Consider the following 17,046-nt stretch of genomic DNA (forward strand, 5'->3'; position numbering starts at 1 on the left):
TTCATTTATTGCAAAGATAAAAGTGATGTTTGTGTGTGTGTGTGTATGTGTGTGTGTGTTTCAGTTGAAAGGCTTTTATAAGTTCACGTCCTGAGAGCATACGGATGGTCTTCTCAGCAAAGAAATTTTGTTCTATTGATATACTTCTGGGTAATTCTTTCTTTATCTTAAAATACGTTTTATGTATTTTTTCTCTTTTAAACAATCTTCAGCAGAGCTTAAACAGAAAAGGTGGAAGAATTTGCCGCAAACTTTTTATAATTTAATAAAAGATTTTTTCATAAAAAGAGATTAAGGACCCATTACTGTCACAAGGCCAAATGGAAGATAAAGGTGCAATTGTAATGGTCCTTACTTCCAGAATGCTTATAATTTAATGTGTAAGATAAACATTAAATAAATTTATATTGCCTGACCAGGCAGTGGTGCAGTGGATAGCACATTGATTGGGACACAGAGGACCTAGGTTTGAAACCCCTTAGGTCTCTGGTTTGAGTGAGGGCTCACCAGCTTGAGCTGGCTTGAGCATAGGATTGTAGACATGACCCCATGGTCACTGGTTTGAGCCCAAAAGTCACTGTTGAAGCCCAAGATCACTCCAGGGTGACACTCTATCCACTGCACCACTGGCCAGGGCCATGTTAATATTTTAGTATCAAGTTCTATTTCATTTTCCAAGGGAAAAACTCAGTTTTGCTTTTGCTTAGTGTAGAACTGTAGGGACGGTCCATCCATATTGTTTTATTTTATAACTATATTAAGGCATAAGTTAGGTATATAAACTTCACGTATTAAACATTTATAATTTAAACCCTAGCAGGGTGGCTCAGTTGGTTGGAGTGTGTCTCGATGCACTTGTGTTATGGGTTCAATTTCAGTAAGGGTATATACAGAGGTCCAGTGTTGTGTGTATGGATAAGTGGAGCAGTGAATCAATGTTTCCACTGCACTGGATAGCTCAGTTGGTTAGAGAATTCTCCTGAAGCACAGAGGTTGCCAGTTTGATCCCTGATCAGGGCACATATAGGAACAGATTGACGTTCCTATCTCTCTCTCCTTCCTTTCTTCTCCCTTTAATCTATCAATAAATTACTTTTTAAAAATCAATGAATAAATTTTTAAAATCTAAAAGCATATTATTTGGCCTGACCAGGCAGTGGAGCAGTGGATAGAGCGTTGGACTAGGATGCGAAGGACCCAGGTTCGAGACCCCGAGATCGTCAGCTTGAGTGCAGGCTCATCTGGTTTGAGCAAAAGCTCACCAGCTTGGACCCAATGTCGCTGGCTTGAGCAAGGGGTTACTCACTTTGCTGTAGCCCCATAGTCAAGGCACATATAAGAAAGCAATCAATGAGCAACTAAGGAACCGCAATGAAGAACTAAGGATTGATGCTTCTCATCTCTCTCCGTTCCTGTCTGTCCCTGTCTATCCCTCTCTCTGACTCTCTCTCTCTGTCTCGGTAAAAAACAAACAAACAAACAAACAATAAAAGCATATTATTTGATCAGCTTTGACATAAATAGACACCTATGAAACGCTCACTACAATCAAGGAAAACAATATTCCCATTACCTCCAAAAGTTTCCTTATGTTCCCTTGTAATCCATCCCTCCCTTCACGTCATCCCCAGACAGTCAATGATATTTCTGTTTCTATAGATTAGTTTGCATTTTCTAGGATTTTATATAAATGAAGTCAGAGATTGTGTATTTTATTTTCTCCAGCTTTTTTTACTCAGCATAATTATTTGTGATTAGCCAAGGTGACTGTGTATTAATAACAGTCTTTTTTTATTGAAGAGTAGTATCCATTGTCTGGCTATGCAAAATTCTGTTGATACATTTTTTTTTACTTTTTTTTATTTATTGAGAGAGAGAGAGAGGAGAGAGAGAGAGAGAGAAAGAGTACAGAAGCAGGAAGATTTAACTCATAGTTGCTTCCCATATGTGCCTTAACCTGACAGGCCCAAGGCTTTAACTGGTGACCTCAGCATTCCAGGTGGACACTATATCCACTGTGCCACCACAGGTCGGCTGTTGATCTATTCTTTTGAAGGGCATATGTGTTGTTTCTAGTTTAGGGCATTCACAAATCAGGATGCCATGAATAATCATGCAAAAGTCTTTATATGTGTATATACTTTTTAAATTAATTTTAATGGGGAGATATTGATAAATTGGGGTACATATGTTCAGAGAAAACATCCTTGGGTTATTTTGACATTTGATTATGCTGCATTCACATCACCCAAAGTCCAATTGTCTTCCATCACCTTCTAACTGGTTTCCTTGTGCCCCACCCTTCCCCAAACCCCTCCCTCTCCTTCCCCCTCACCCCATAGCCCCCACACTCTTGTCCATGTCTCTGAGTCTCATTTTTATGTCCCACCTTTATATGGAATCATATAGTTCTTAGTTTTTTCTGATTTACTTATTTCGCTCAGTATAATGTTATCAAGGTCCATCCATGTTGTTGTAAATGATCCGATGTCATCATTTCTTATGGCTGAGTAGTATTTCATAGTATATATGTACCAAAGATTTTTAATCCACTCATCCACTGACGGACACTTGGGCTGTTTCCAGATCTTCGCTATTGTGAACAATGCTGCCATAAACATGGGGGTGCATTTCTTCTTTTCAAACAGTGCTGTGGTGTTCTTGGGGTATATTCCTAAAAGTGGTAGAGCTGGGTCAAAGGGCAGTTCGATTTTTAATTTTTTGAGGAATCGATATACTGTTTTCCACAGTGGCTGCACCAGTCTGCATTCCCACCAGCAGTGCAAGAGGGTTCCCTTTACTCCACATCCTCGCCAGCACTTATTCTGTGTTGTTTTGTTGATGAGCCCCATTCTGACTGGTGTGAGATGATATCTCATTGTAGTTTTAATTTTCATTTCTCTAATGATTAGTGATGTTGAGCATTTTTTCATATGCCTATTGGCAATCTGTATGTCATTTTTGGAGAAGTGTCGATTCATTACTTTCGCCCATTTCTTGATTCCATTGTTTATCTTTCTGGTGTTGAGTTTTACAAGTTATTTATAAATTTTGGTTATTCACCCCTTATCAGATGTATTGTCAAATATATTCTCCCATTATGTCATTTGTCTTTTTATTCTGTTCTTATTTTCTTTAGCTGTGCAAAAGCTTTTTAGTTTGATACAGTCCCATTTGTTTATCTTGTCTTTTATTTCACTTGCCCGCGGAGATAAATCGGCAAATATATTGCTGCGAGAGATGTCAGAAAGTTTACTGCCTATGTTTTCCTCTAAGATGCTTATGGTTTTACAGCTTATATTTAAGTCTTTTATCCAATTTGAGTTTATTTTTGTGAATGGTGTAAGTTGGTGGTCTAGTTTCATTTTTTTGCAGGTAGCTGTCCAATTTTCCCAACACCATTTGTTGAAGAGGCTGTCTTTATTCCAATGTATGCTCTTACCTCCTTTGTCAAATATCAATTGTCCATAAAAGTGTGGGTTTATTTCTGGGTTCTCTGTTCTGTTCCATTGATCTATATGCCTGTTCTCATGCCAGTACCAGGCTGTTTTGAGTACAATGGCCTAGTAGTATAACTTGATATCCGGAAGTGTGATACCTCCCACTTCATTCTTCCTTTTCAAGATTGCTGAGGCTATTCGTGTCCTCTTTTGGTTCCATATAAGTTTTTGGAATGTGTGTTCTATATCTTTGAAGTAAGTCATTGGTATTTTAATCGGTATTGCATTGAATTTATAGATTGCTTTGGGTAATATAGACATTTTAATGATGTTTATTCTTCCTAACCATGAGCACGTTATATGCTTCCACTTGTTTATATCTTCCCTGATTTCTTTTGTCAATGTTTTATAATTTTCCAAGTACCAGTCTTTAATCTCCCTGCTTAAATTTATTCCTAGGTACTTAATTTTTTTGGTTGCAATGATGAAGGGAATTGCTTTCTTAATTTCTCTTTCTGACAGTTCAATGTTAGTGTATAAAAATGCCTCTGATTTCTGAGTATTAATTTTATATCCTGCCACTTTGCTGAATTCATTTATCAGGTCCAGTAGTTTTTTGACTGAGACTTTAGAGTTTTCTATATACAATATCATATCATCTGCAAATAATGATAGTTTTACTTCTTCTTTTCCAATTTGGATGCCTTTTATTTCTTTTTCTTGTCTGATTGCTGTGGCTAGGACTTTCAGAACTATGTTGAATAAGAGTAGGGAAAGGGGGCACCCCTGCCTTCTTCCCGATCTTAAGGGGATTGCTTTTAATTTTTGCCCATTGAGTGTGACGTGGGCTGTGGGTTTGTCATAGATGGCCTTTAATATGTTGAGTTTTGTTCCCTGTATTCCCACTTTGCTGAGAGTTTTGATCATAAATGAGTGCTGAATTTAATCAAATGCTTTTTCTGCATCTATTGAAATTATCATGTGGTTTTTCTCCTTCCTTTAGTTTATGTGATGAATCACATTGATTGATTTGTGAATATTGTACCAGCCTTGCCTCCCAAGAATAAATCCCACTTGATTATGATGTATGATTGTTTTCATATATTGTTGGATCTGGTTTGCTAATATTTTGTTGAGGATTTTAACATCTAAATTCATCAGGGATATTGTCCTATAATTTTCTTTCTTTGTGTTGTCTTTGCCTCATTTTGGAATCAGAATTACACTCACCTCATAAAAGGAGCTTGGAAGTCTTCCTTCCCCTTGAATTTTTTGAAATAGATTGAGAAGGATAGGAGTTCATTCTTTGAATATTTGGTAGAATTCACTTGTGAAGCCATCAGGCCCAGGACTTTTCTTTGTTGGGAGTTTTTTGATAACTGTTTCAATCTCACTTGTTAAAATTAGTCTGTTTAGGTTTTCTGATTCTTCCAGATTAATTTTTTAAAGATTATATGTTTCAAGGAATTTGTCCATTTCATCTAGGTTGTCTAGTTTTTTGGTGTACAGTTCTTCATAGTATTTTCTTACAATATTTTGTATTTCTGTTGTATCAGTTGTTATTTCTCCACTCTCATTTCTAATTTTATTTGAGTTCTCTCTCTTTTTTTCTTGGTGAGTCTAGTTAAAGGTTCATCAATCGTGTTTAACTTTTCAAAGAACCAGCTCCTGGTTTCATTGATCCTCTGTATTGTTTCTTTAGCCTTTATGTCATTTATTTCCGCCCTGATCTTTATTATTTCCTTCCTTCTATTACCTCTGGGCTTTACTTGCTGTTTTTTTTCTAGTTCTTTTAGATGCAGGGTTAGTTGTTTATTTGAGCTTTTTCTAGCTTCTTAAGGTATGCCTGTAATGCTATGAACTTCTCTCTCAGGACTGCTTTTGCTGTGTCCCATAAATTTTGAGCTGATGTATGCTCATTATCATTTGTTTCTAGGAATTTTTTTATTTCTTCTTTGATCTCATTGTTAACCCATTCATTATTTAATAACATGCTATTTAGTTTCCAAGTGTTTGAGTATTTTTCAGTTTTTCTATTGTGGTTGATTTCTAGTTTCATGCCATTGTGATCAGAGAGAATGCTCGATATGATTTCAATCTTCTTAAATTTGTTGAGACCGCTTTTTTGCCCTAACATGTGGTCTATCTAGAGAATGTACCATGAGCACTTGAAAAGAATGTATATTCTGCTGCTTTAGGGTGAAAGGTTCTGAAGATATCTATTAAATCTAGTTGATCTAGTATGTTCTTTAAGTCTGCTGTTTCTTTATTAATTTTCTTTCTTGAGGATCTATCTAGTGATGTTAGTGGGGTATTGAAACCCCTGACTATTATAGTATTGCTATTGATCTCACCCTTTAAATCCATCAAAGTCTGCTTTATATATTTAGGTGCTCCTATATTAGGTGCGTAGATATTTATAATGGTTATATCTTCCTGTTGGATTGCTCTCTTTATCATTATGTAGTGACTTTCTTTATCTCTTACTATAGCCTTTGTTTTAAAGTCCATTTTGTCTGATATCAGTATTGCTACCCCAACTTTTTTTCATTTTCATTTGCATAAAATATTTTTTCCATCCTTTTATCCTTAGTCTATGTGCATCTTTTATTTTAAGATGTGTCTCTTTTAGACAGTATATGTATGGGTCCTGTTTTCTTATCCACGAAGCTACTCTTTGTCTTTTGATCAGATCATTTAATCCATTTACATTTAAAGTTATTATTGATATGTAGTTGATTATTGCCATTTTATTCTTTAAAACTGTATTCCTTTTTTGCTATATTCTTTTTCTCCTTTGATCTGCTTACAACAGGCCCCTTAGCATTTCTTGCAGCCTTGGTTTGGTTGCAGTGAATTCCTTGAGTTTTTTTTGTCTGGAAAGCTTTTTATTTCTCCTTCAATTTTAACGATAGCCTTGCTGGATAAAGTAGTGTTGGTTGTAGGCTCTTGTTCTGCATTAATTTGAGTATTTCTTGCCATTCCCTTCTGGCCTCAAGTGTTTCTGTTGAGAAGTCGGAAGTAATCCTTATGGGGGCTCCTTTGTAGGTGATAGTCTTTTTATCTCTAGCAGCTTTTAATATTTTCTCTTTATCACTTAGCTTTGGTATTTTAATTATGATATGTCTTGGTGTAGATTTCTTTGTGTTTCTCTTTAATGGAGTTCTCTGTGCTTCTTGAACTTGTGAGATATTTTCCTGCCTTAATTCAGGGACGTTTTCAGCTATGATATGTTTGAACAAAGTCTCTATCCCTTGTTCTTTCTCTTCTTCTTCAGGAACCCCTATGATGCAGATCTTATTTCTCTTCATGTTGTCACAGAGCTCTCTTAGAGTTTCCTCAGACTTTTTAAGTCTCTTTTCTTTTTTCTGCTCTGCTTCCATGCCTTCATTTATCTTGTCCTCTAACTCGCTGATTCAATTTGATTTTTCGCTTCATTCACCCTGCTTTTAATTCCTTCCACTGTGTTCTTCATTTCTGATATTGTATTTGTCATTTCTGACTGATTCTTTTTTATTATTTTAATGTCCTTTTTTATATTTGCTATCTCTTTATTTAGGTGTTCGTAATGACCATCTATTATTGTTCTAAGATCTTTGAGCATCCTAACAATCATTATTTTAAATTGTGCATCTGGTAATTTGGTTATATCTGACTTATTGAGGTCCTTTTCTGGGGATTTCTCTTGATTCATTTGTGTTGCATTTCTCTGCCTTCTCATTTTGTCTGTTTAAAAGAAGGTTTTGGCCACTGGGGTCCACTGGGTGTGGCCTTTATGTTCCTTAGGTGTGTTCTGTCTGCAGGCCCGCCACCCCCTCTGCTGTTGCTGCCTAGGGCATTCGGATATGGGCATTGCTAGTGCCTGCCCACTGGGGCTCTTGCTGTGGTTTCTGCTTTTCCTTCACGGGAGGGGCTGTGATCACGCTCTCAGGTGTATAAGCCTTGGTGGCCTTGGCCTTCACCCCACCCCTGCAGGTGGCATTATGCTGGGCCCTGAGGGAAGGGGTGAGCACCTTTGCTCAGTTGTGGGTCTCTGCCTGATTCTGGGCTTTCACCCCACCGCTGCAGGAGAAGCCTACTCGTGGGATGGCTGCAAGCCTTGGCTCCACAGGCCAGGGAGGATGGCATGCCCATGCTCAGTAGCGAGACTCCACCTGTTCTGGGCTTTTGGCTCCACCCCCGCACGTGGAGCCAGCTCCAAAATCAGGCCACAAGCCTCTGTTCTGCAGGCGGGGCAAGGCTGTGCTCCTGCGCCCTTGCTCAAGGGCAGGTCTCCAGCCCTTCCGGGGTTCCCACCCTTCCCTCCACAGGCTGGATTGCAAGAGGCCCGAAGCTGGGCTTTGACCACTTTTGCATGTCCCCTCCTCCCTAGCCGGGCAAGACTGAGCTCACACCTGGGCCTCAGTGGAGCCAGCCGGGTTTCTGCCCTTGCCAACAGAACTGTGTTTCCATGTCCCACCACCGCCCGCCCTGGGTGAACCCTCAGCCGTGTGGGTGGGGCGCGGCAGCTCAGAACCTAAGACTCACTACTGTAGTCCCAAAAGCTCCCTCCTTCTAAGCAACTCTGCTCTGAGTGCCACGGGAGAGCTTGTTTGGCTGGTGTCCTGCTTCCCATTGCTGGTATTGCTGTTTCCAGGGGAAATATTCACTTCAGATTTGGAGAGTGACTCATCCCAGGGGTTAGGGTGGCTGTCTCTCAAAATGTTTCTCCCTGTGCCTCCTAGATTACACTTACTTCCTGATTCTCCAGTCCTCTCATCTCTACTCATCTTCTGGAGCCCCAGGTGAGTGGTTGTGAGAGAGGTATTCTGTGTGGTCCCTTTAAGAAGAATCCTGGGTCTGAGAAATCAGTCTCTTTCTCACAAACAGTATCCTATCTTGTTTCCAGCTAAATACTGTCCATATGCCACTTCTAGGCTCTGGGGCTGCAGGCTGGGGCTTTGTCCCTGGGACTCAGGACCCTTCCCTCTCTGCTAAACTCTCTCCCCGCCACGCGAATCTCTCCCGGCTGCCATTCACTACAGGGAGCTGGGCAGCCCTCTCTGCATTTCCGCTTTTCCTACCCGTCTCAGTGTGCCTTCTTCAATGTTCCTTGGTTGAAGAGTTCTCTTAGTTAAGTCCAAAGTTGGTTTTTCCAGATGATGGTTCTTAAAATTAGTTTGTAATCTACTTTGGTTCTGGGAGGTGGAAGTTGGTACGTCTGCCTACTCCATCGCCATCTTGTCTTCCCCTGTATATATACATTTAGTTGAGACTCAGGAATTAAAAGATCAGGTGATATTTTATATTTATGTTCAGTTAAGAAAAATGCCAAACTGTTCTAGAGTGGTTTTACCACTTATGTCCCCAGCAGTATATGAGAATTTCAGTTGAGCCACATCCTTGCCAACACTTAATATGGTCAGGTTTTTATATCTTAGATGCTCTAATGTTTCAGTTATAATATCTCATTGTCGTTTTAATGTGCACTTCCCTGATGACTAATAACTTTGAGCATCTTTTCATCTTCCATTAGGCTCTTTGTCATACTAGAATTTCCATTGTTTTGCCTTTACCAAATGTCATAGTTTCTGCACTTTAGCCTTTTCCAAAATGTCAGATAGCTGGAATCATACAGTATGTAAAGCCTGCAAAAGGCTTATTGATCTTATTCTTTTTTTTAAAGAACCAGCTGTTGATTTTATTTATTTTTCTCTATTGCTTTCGCTTTCAAGTTAATTGATTTCTGTTCTGATTCTCATTATTTCTTCTATTTTGTGTACATTGGTTTAATCTGCACCTAGTTTCCTAAGTTGGAAACTTAGTTAATTGATTTAAAATCTTTTTTCTAACATGCATTCAATGCTAGAAGTTTTTGTCTAAGCACTATTTTCACTTCACCCTACAAATTTTGATAGGCTGTGTTTTTGTTTATATTTAGTTCAAAATATTTCTAATTTCTCTTGAAAGTTCTTTTAGAAATGTGCTGTTCAATCTCCAAGTACTTTGGGATTTTCCTGCTATCTTTCTGTTAACTTCATTGAGATCTAAGAGTAACACTGTATGATTTCTATTTTTTAAATTATTTTTAAATTATTAAGGTGTATTTTATGATCCAGAATGTCATCTATTTTGGTGAGAAGAATATACATTCTAGATCACATCAGAGAAATGGCGCCGTAAGGAGCGATACCAATAAATCTCCCCAAAAATTCAACAAGATCCTCAACCAGAGACAGAGAAATCTATCCTTGAAGCCTCCAGAAGTTCCACACTAAACGCAAAGGCGGAGGCAGCAGCAACCCCATAACTGGATCATCAGGCTACTAATTCAGAAAGGAAAGACTAGGAGAGAGGCTCCGGGAATATGGACTCTCTCATTGTCGGAGCCTGCAAATGCTAATGAGCCTCGACTGCCAACGAGACTGAAGCCCAATATATGACATCGCCATAGAGACTTATCAACTGCAAACCTCTACCTAAGCGTGCCACAGGGGCAGAACCCTACAGAGTGACCAACCAGGAAGAGGGAGAGAAAAGAAAAAGCAAGAAGATAACCTCTCAAAATCAAGAATAATCCACAGACTTTATAACCTATCCCAATTTATTATATTTGTTCATTTGTTTCTCTTATCTTCTTGTCTTGATTATTTTCTTCCTCTTCCAATTTGGTCGTTTAATTCTCTGCCAGTCTTACTCTCTCTTCTCCTTGAACTACACTACCCATAAGTGTTACATCTCCTATTATCTTTTCTATCTTCTTCCTTTCTCTCTATGAGGGTTGCACTCCAAAACCCTTAACTCTCTCTCTCTCCTTTTATTCTTTTTTCTTCTTTTGGTGTTTTCCTCTTTCTTTCTTTATTTTTCTCCCTCTATATTAGTTTCTTTTTTTCTCCTTTACTTTTCCTCTCATTCAATCCTCAATCATGAACACATTACTTTATCTGGGACTCAAATTTTTTTTTGTGGCACTTTGGGGGTTTTTTACTTCGCTTTTTAAATTCACTAGCAGGGCTCCCAACTCTGGTTCTCCATTTTATCTAGTTCTTGGTCCACTAAATACAATAGTAATTTTTAATTTTTTCCTGTTTCCCTCTTACTCCTCTCCTCATATCTCTTAGTCAACCATCACCTAAAAGCAAATCATTTTATTCTTGACCCAAATTTTTTCCTTTTTTGCATTTTGTGGGTCCATACCCTTTTTTGCGCCTTTATCACTTCTCCCCAATTCAGCCCTCCGTTATAGGTAGTTTTTGTTCTATTTAGCACAATATAATTCACAGTTCACCACAAGATTTTCTCAAGAAGGAGGGAGAGGAGAGAAGACAAAAGGGGGGGTGGAATAATAATTTTTTATTATTATTTATTTTTTATTAATTGTCATTAATACTATCAACAAAACTACCCTCGGATGCCATTAAGAAAAAATAAATTGAATATCATGAATACAAAAGACAGAGAGGTAGCACAGATAGATAAGGAAAAATCTATGGAGGAAAAATTTAATATATTGGAAACCTTGGAGCTAAATGACAGAGAATCTAAAATAGAAATCCTAAAAATACTCAGAGATATACAAGAAAACACAGAAAGGCAATATAGGGAGCTCAGAAAACAACTCAGTGAACACAAAGTATATATTACCAAGAAAATTGAAACCATAAAAACAAATCAAACAGAGATAAAAAGCTCAATTCACGAGCTGAAAAAACGAGGTAACAAGCTTAGCTAATAGAACAGGACAGATAGAAGGTAGGATTAGTGAAATAGAAGACAAGCAACTTGAGGCACAACAGAGAGAAGAAGAAAGAGACTCAAAAATTTTAAAAAATGAGAAAGCCCTACGGGAATTGTCTGACTCCATCAAAGGCCCTGGCCAGTTGGCTCAGTGGTAAAGTCTCGGCCTGGCGTGCAGGAGTCCCAGGTTTGATTCCTGGACAGGGCACACAGGAGAAGCACCCATCTGCTTCTGCACCCCTCCCCCTCTCCTTCCTTTCTGTCTCTCTCTTCCCCTCCGGCAGCCAAGGCTCTATTGGAGCAAAGATGGCCCAAGCACTGGGGATGGCTCTATGGCCTCTGCCTCAGGCACTAGAATGGCTCTGGTTGCAACAGAGCAGCGCCCCAGATGGGCAGAGCATCGCCCCCTGGTAGGCATGTCAGGTAGATCCCAGTCGGGCACATGTGGGAATCTGTCTGCCTCCCATTTCCAACTTCAGGAAAAAAAGAAAAGAAATAAATAAAATAACATAAGAATAATAGGTGTATCAGAGGGAGTTTTGGAAATTTCTATTGTCACACCATAAAGATCAGAAATACCTTCCTCAGCTGTATCTAGTGTACTAATAAGGCCATCAAAGAAATTTTTCATTTCTGTTTCTATGTCTTTTATCTCAAGCACTTTTTTTTAAGAGACAGGGAGACAAAGAGAGGGACAAATAGGGACAGATAGACAGGAAGGAAAAGAGATGAATAGCAGACAGAGAGAAAAGGAGAGAGATGAGAAGCATCAACTCATAGTTGTAACACTTTAGTTGTTCATTGATTGCTTTCTCATACGTGCCTTGACCAGGGGACTCCAGTAGAGCCAGTGACTCCTTGTTTAAGCCAACAACCTTGGGATCAAGCCAGTGACCTTTGGGCTCAAGCCAGCAACCATGGAGTCATGTCTATGATCCCACTCTCAAGCCAGCAATGCTATGCTCAAGCTGGTGTGCTTGTGCTCAAGCCAGTTGAGGCTGTACTCAAGCCGGCAACCTCAGAGTTTCACACCTGGGTCCTCAGAGTCCCAGGATGATGCTCTATCCAGTGTACTACCATCTGGTCAGGCTCAAGCACTTCTTTTATAATCTTTCTTAGACTTTCTCTCTGCTTATATTATCTATCTACTGTTGCATATTGTTTACTTTTTTTATTAAAATCTTTAACATATTTATCATATTTTAAACTTTTCCTGTTTTGATGATTACAACATTTCTGTTGTATCTGACTCTGGTTCTAATGCTTGTTCGATCAATTCAACTGTATTTTTGCCTTTCAATATGCCTTGAGACTTGTTGTTGTTGTTAAAATATGGACATGATGTACTGAATTAAAGAAATTCTGAGCCCTGGCCAGTTGACTCAGCGGTAGAGCATCGGCCCAGCATGTGGAAGTCCTGGGTTCAATTCCCGATCAGGGCACACAGGAGAAGTGCCCATTTGCTTCTCGACCCTTCCCCCTCTCCTTCCTCTCTATCTCTTCTCCTCCCTGCAGCCAACACTCCATTAAAGCAAAGTTGGCCCGGGCACTGAGGATGGCTCTGTGGCCTCTGCCTCAAGCACTAGAATGGCCCCAGCCTTATTGGAGCAATGTCCCAGATGGGCAGAGCATTGCCCCCTGGTGGGCATGCCGGTGGATCTCAGTCATCAGGAGCATGCGGGAGTCTGTCTGACTACCTCCCACTTCTAAGTTCGGAAAAATACAAAAAAAAACAAATCTGGTAAAGAGGTCTTTAATTATATGGTGTTAAGGTGTGGGAAAAGGAGAGGAATTCTGTAGACTTATGATTAGGTTTTAGCCTTTTGGTGAGTCTGCCCCTGGACTCTGAACTTTGCCGGTGCTGCTCAATTTACTCCCCCTGGCTGGGACAGTGTGGTTAGGGAGGTCAGGAGTTGAGTTTTTTCATTGCCCTACTTTAAAGGATAATGTAAGTTGAAATAAGGTATTTCCCTTCTCTCAAATGGAAGGCTATAGCTGACTAGCTTTGTGTATTTTTCTTCCCACAGCTACGTTAGACTCTGGTAAAATCTATGTAGGTTGGGCTCTAGTAAAATAGTTTCTTTGAAAGTAGGCCTTATTAAGAACAGAGTACTCTGAAATATTCAAAATGGTGTCTTTTCTTCTCCTTTTGCTAAAGCACAAGGACATTTTTCTCCAGTTAGTATGAGGACCTGGTAGAGTTCCTGAAGATAAAATTCACAAAAGCAAGAGGGTTCCCTTATGACTAGGTCCTCATGGTCTTTTTAAATTTTAGACTGTTCATGCTGAGTCTGCAGCAATTCATCAATTACAGCTCAAGTTTTCCTAGCCTGGCAGATTCCTGTGAAGGCTGTTTCTTCTCCTGACTTTCTATTCCAATAAATTGTTATTCTCTGTATCTGCCTGTCTGTCTCCACAATTTGGGGACAGGAGCTTGTCCTCTGACCTCATTTCTCTGATGGAGCTAAAAAAAGGTGTTGATTTTTCATTTTGCTTAATTTTTTATTTGTTGTTAGGACAGAGTGGTACGTCTAAGCTCCTTACAAGCCATTTCAGAAACTCAAATCTCCTATTTTATCAGTATTTTTGAAGGATATTATCACTAGATATAGAAGTTCTTTCAGCACTTTAAAGATGTTTCACTGTTTTCTGACCTCATAATTATTTTATGAGAGACTTATCACCCAAAGCATTGTTTTCCATATAAAATGTGCCATTTTTGTCCAGCTACTTATAAGATTTTTTTTAATCTTTGGTTTTCTAAAGTTTGAGTATCATTTGTTTAAATTTTATTTTCTTTGCTTTTATCTTGTTTAGGGGTTGTATGAACTTATGAAATATGTACAGTTTTATCTTCTCTCAAATTTGGAGAGTTTTCAGCCATTATTTCTTCAAAAATTTTTACTGGTCCATCCTCATTTTATTCTTCTGGAATTCCAAATACATGTATGTTTGACCTTTTGATATTGTCATGTTCTTTTTTTCTCTCTCTGTTCTTCAAGTTGGATAATATTTATGTACCTGTTATCAATGTCCTGTGGCATCGGTGTACTATCAGGAAGCCCACTTAGTAAATATTTTATGTTCAAGATTCTATTCTATTCCATTTAGTTTTTTTATAGTTTCTGTTTTTCTGCTGCCAAATTTTATATTTTGATTTATTTCATGCATGTCTTCCTTTCTTCATAAAGCACAGTTTAAAACTACCTTAAAACTTTTGTCTAATAATTCCAATATCTCGGCCTCTGTTGGCTATTTTCTGTCAATAATCCCCCACATTTTCCTGGTTGTATGATGAATAATTTTGGATCATTTACTGGACACTGTGAATGTTGTCTAGACTCTGGTTTCTGTTAATAATCCTCTGGAACATGTTGATTTTTATTTAGCACGTAACCAACATGGTTATGTTCAGGCCACAGATTCTCTCTTGCTTTTTGTAGGTGGAGGTTCAAATCTTGGTTCAGTTTTAAAAACATTTTCTCTACTTGTTTGAGCCTGTACACCAAAAAAAAAAAAAAAGAGAGAGAGAGAGAGAGAGAGAGAGAGAGAGAGAGGAGGAAAGAGAAAGAGAAAGCCAGATATATCTACAGATTTATACACAGAATAAAGGATATTCTCTGGCTTTCTCTGCTCTGAGAATCTCTCCTCACTAACCCTGGAAATTCCTTTGCTGGTTTCTTTTGTGGTATAGATGGGCTTTCTATTGAAGTCTGAGTCCCTCATGCATCCACTGCTGATAAGCTGCTCTGTGTCTGGGGCCCACACTTGGGACAAAGTATATATATATAAGAAAAAATGAGGAAAACACACCCTGTGTATTTGACTCTCCTCCTCCTTCTTTGTTTATTTTTCAGTGTCCTCAGGTAGTCCCTTCTGTTCCAAATAATTTAGCTTTAATTAGTGGGAAATATGGGCTAAGTCTACTTACATGATCATGCTGGACCCAGAACTCCTATCCGTAATGTTTAAATTAATATTTCTCAAACTATGGGCCATGACCACTTGTGGGCCATATAATCAAGTAATCAAGTTAATGAACTGTTGATTCATATTTTAAAAATTAAGTGTGTTAAAGACTAAGCTAGGTTATATCAGGTTGCATTACATGTTAAAAAAACAAAAGTAACTTGTTTAATAACATTTTTACTTGTTTTATTCAACTAATATTTTTTGAATACATGCTATGTGTCAAAGACTGTTAAATTATGGGAATATAATAATGAACATACATACTTATAAAAAATGGTTTAGAAACAAATACATTTTTTTAAATTAGCACAATGTATAGTATGTTAGACAACTGAAAGAAAAAGAATCTGCCATACATGCCTAGCCTTATGTAAGGGAATTCTGTGGGGAACACAGGGAAAGTGTGACCTCCCCAAATATACCACTCTGCTGACATCTATGTGGCGACAGTTGCACCATAGCACAAGAATCAGAAATCTAAATTTCCAGGCAGTTATCAGCAGCAAAGTGATCGGTTGACCAAATCAGAACTAAGAGAAAACAAAACAATAGCTACAATGTGGGGTTTTTATGGCGCTTACGTAAACAAACTTCTCTCCCTCAAAAAAAGGTACTGGTACTTTTACTCAGATTGTTACTGAAGATGATGATGTAGAGAGCTTACATCACATCATAGAATGAAAAGCTGGGATTGTTGACAATTATGATGTCATCCTGCAATCAGGAATTCTCTATCGACTGCACTTACTTTAAGTGTCAGGCTCCTATTGTGGTGCCTGGTCTCTCTTTCCTCTCTCCCATAGTCTCTGTCTTGCTTCATACTCCATATCATCACATTCCTGTTTATTTCTTATACAAGACAGTGCCAGCTTTCTTTTCTTCAGCTTCTTGCCTTAGAGTTGATACACAAGCATTAACACCGATTCTATGGCCATCTGTCACTCTACCCTCCATTTTCCTTTGCATTTGGGGCCTCGGTAGGCTGTTAGGTGTCCCATTTTGATCCCATGTACTCTGGAAAAGAGTACAACAAGTCCCCGTGGTCCTCATGTCCACATAGCATTCAGAAGTAGCAGTAGGGGACATGCAGGTATGCTCTTCTCACTTCCAATGTTTCGGCAACTTATTGGATAGTCAATAACTAAATGTATGTGGTCATACATGAGAGGACACATAGTCATACATGTTTGTTCCCTATTCTAAATTTCATTTGTAACTGACATGCTTGTTTTTTTAGTAGAAATGCTGCTCACCTGTTTCTGAGATGGCATTAACATTGGGATGAATGCCACATGGCATGTCTTCCCACTCCGTGCATATAGCAGAGAACATTAACAGCATGGCTCCTTGTAAGCCATTTCCTCCACCCTCACGAGTTTTCTCAGCACAGCCTTAAGGCAGCCGCTGCCAATTAATCAGTATTGAAATAGGAGATGAATAGTATTTGCCCTCTGTACTTTTAGTCATGGCAAAAACTTTCCCAGAAAGTTGTATTCTGGCCAGTTTTTACAAACAAATTTGCTGAGAAAGCCATGTCCATTCTAAGTCTTTCAAGTTTCTCCAGGCACCATGTTCAGCCATAGAAAAACTTCACAAAACACATGTAGCTTTAAAAAAATGAACATTTTAAGCAAACACAAAGATTCTTTTTAAAGAACAAATATTTTTTCCTACTCTGCTTCTTTTTTTTTTTAAGGCAAATCTGGAAGCAATTTAGTAAATTTAGTGCATGTAAATTATAATTAACTTTAGACAGAAATCATTTGTTTTCTTGAAAAGAAGTAGATAAACTCAAGGACAAGGAGCTCAGGTTCAAATCTTAATCCCAGAGTTAAGTGAGGCAGAAAGAGACCCAGTATGTGATGCAAACTATAAATACATGCTGGGCTGTTTGAATCACTATGTCACTGTCCACAGT

The sequence above is a fragment of the Saccopteryx bilineata genome, chromosome 2 (assembly GCF_036850765.1).
Source record: "Saccopteryx bilineata isolate mSacBil1 chromosome 2, mSacBil1_pri_phased_curated, whole genome shotgun sequence".
NCBI classification, from domain to species: Eukaryota; Metazoa; Chordata; class Mammalia; order Chiroptera; family Emballonuridae; genus Saccopteryx; species Saccopteryx bilineata.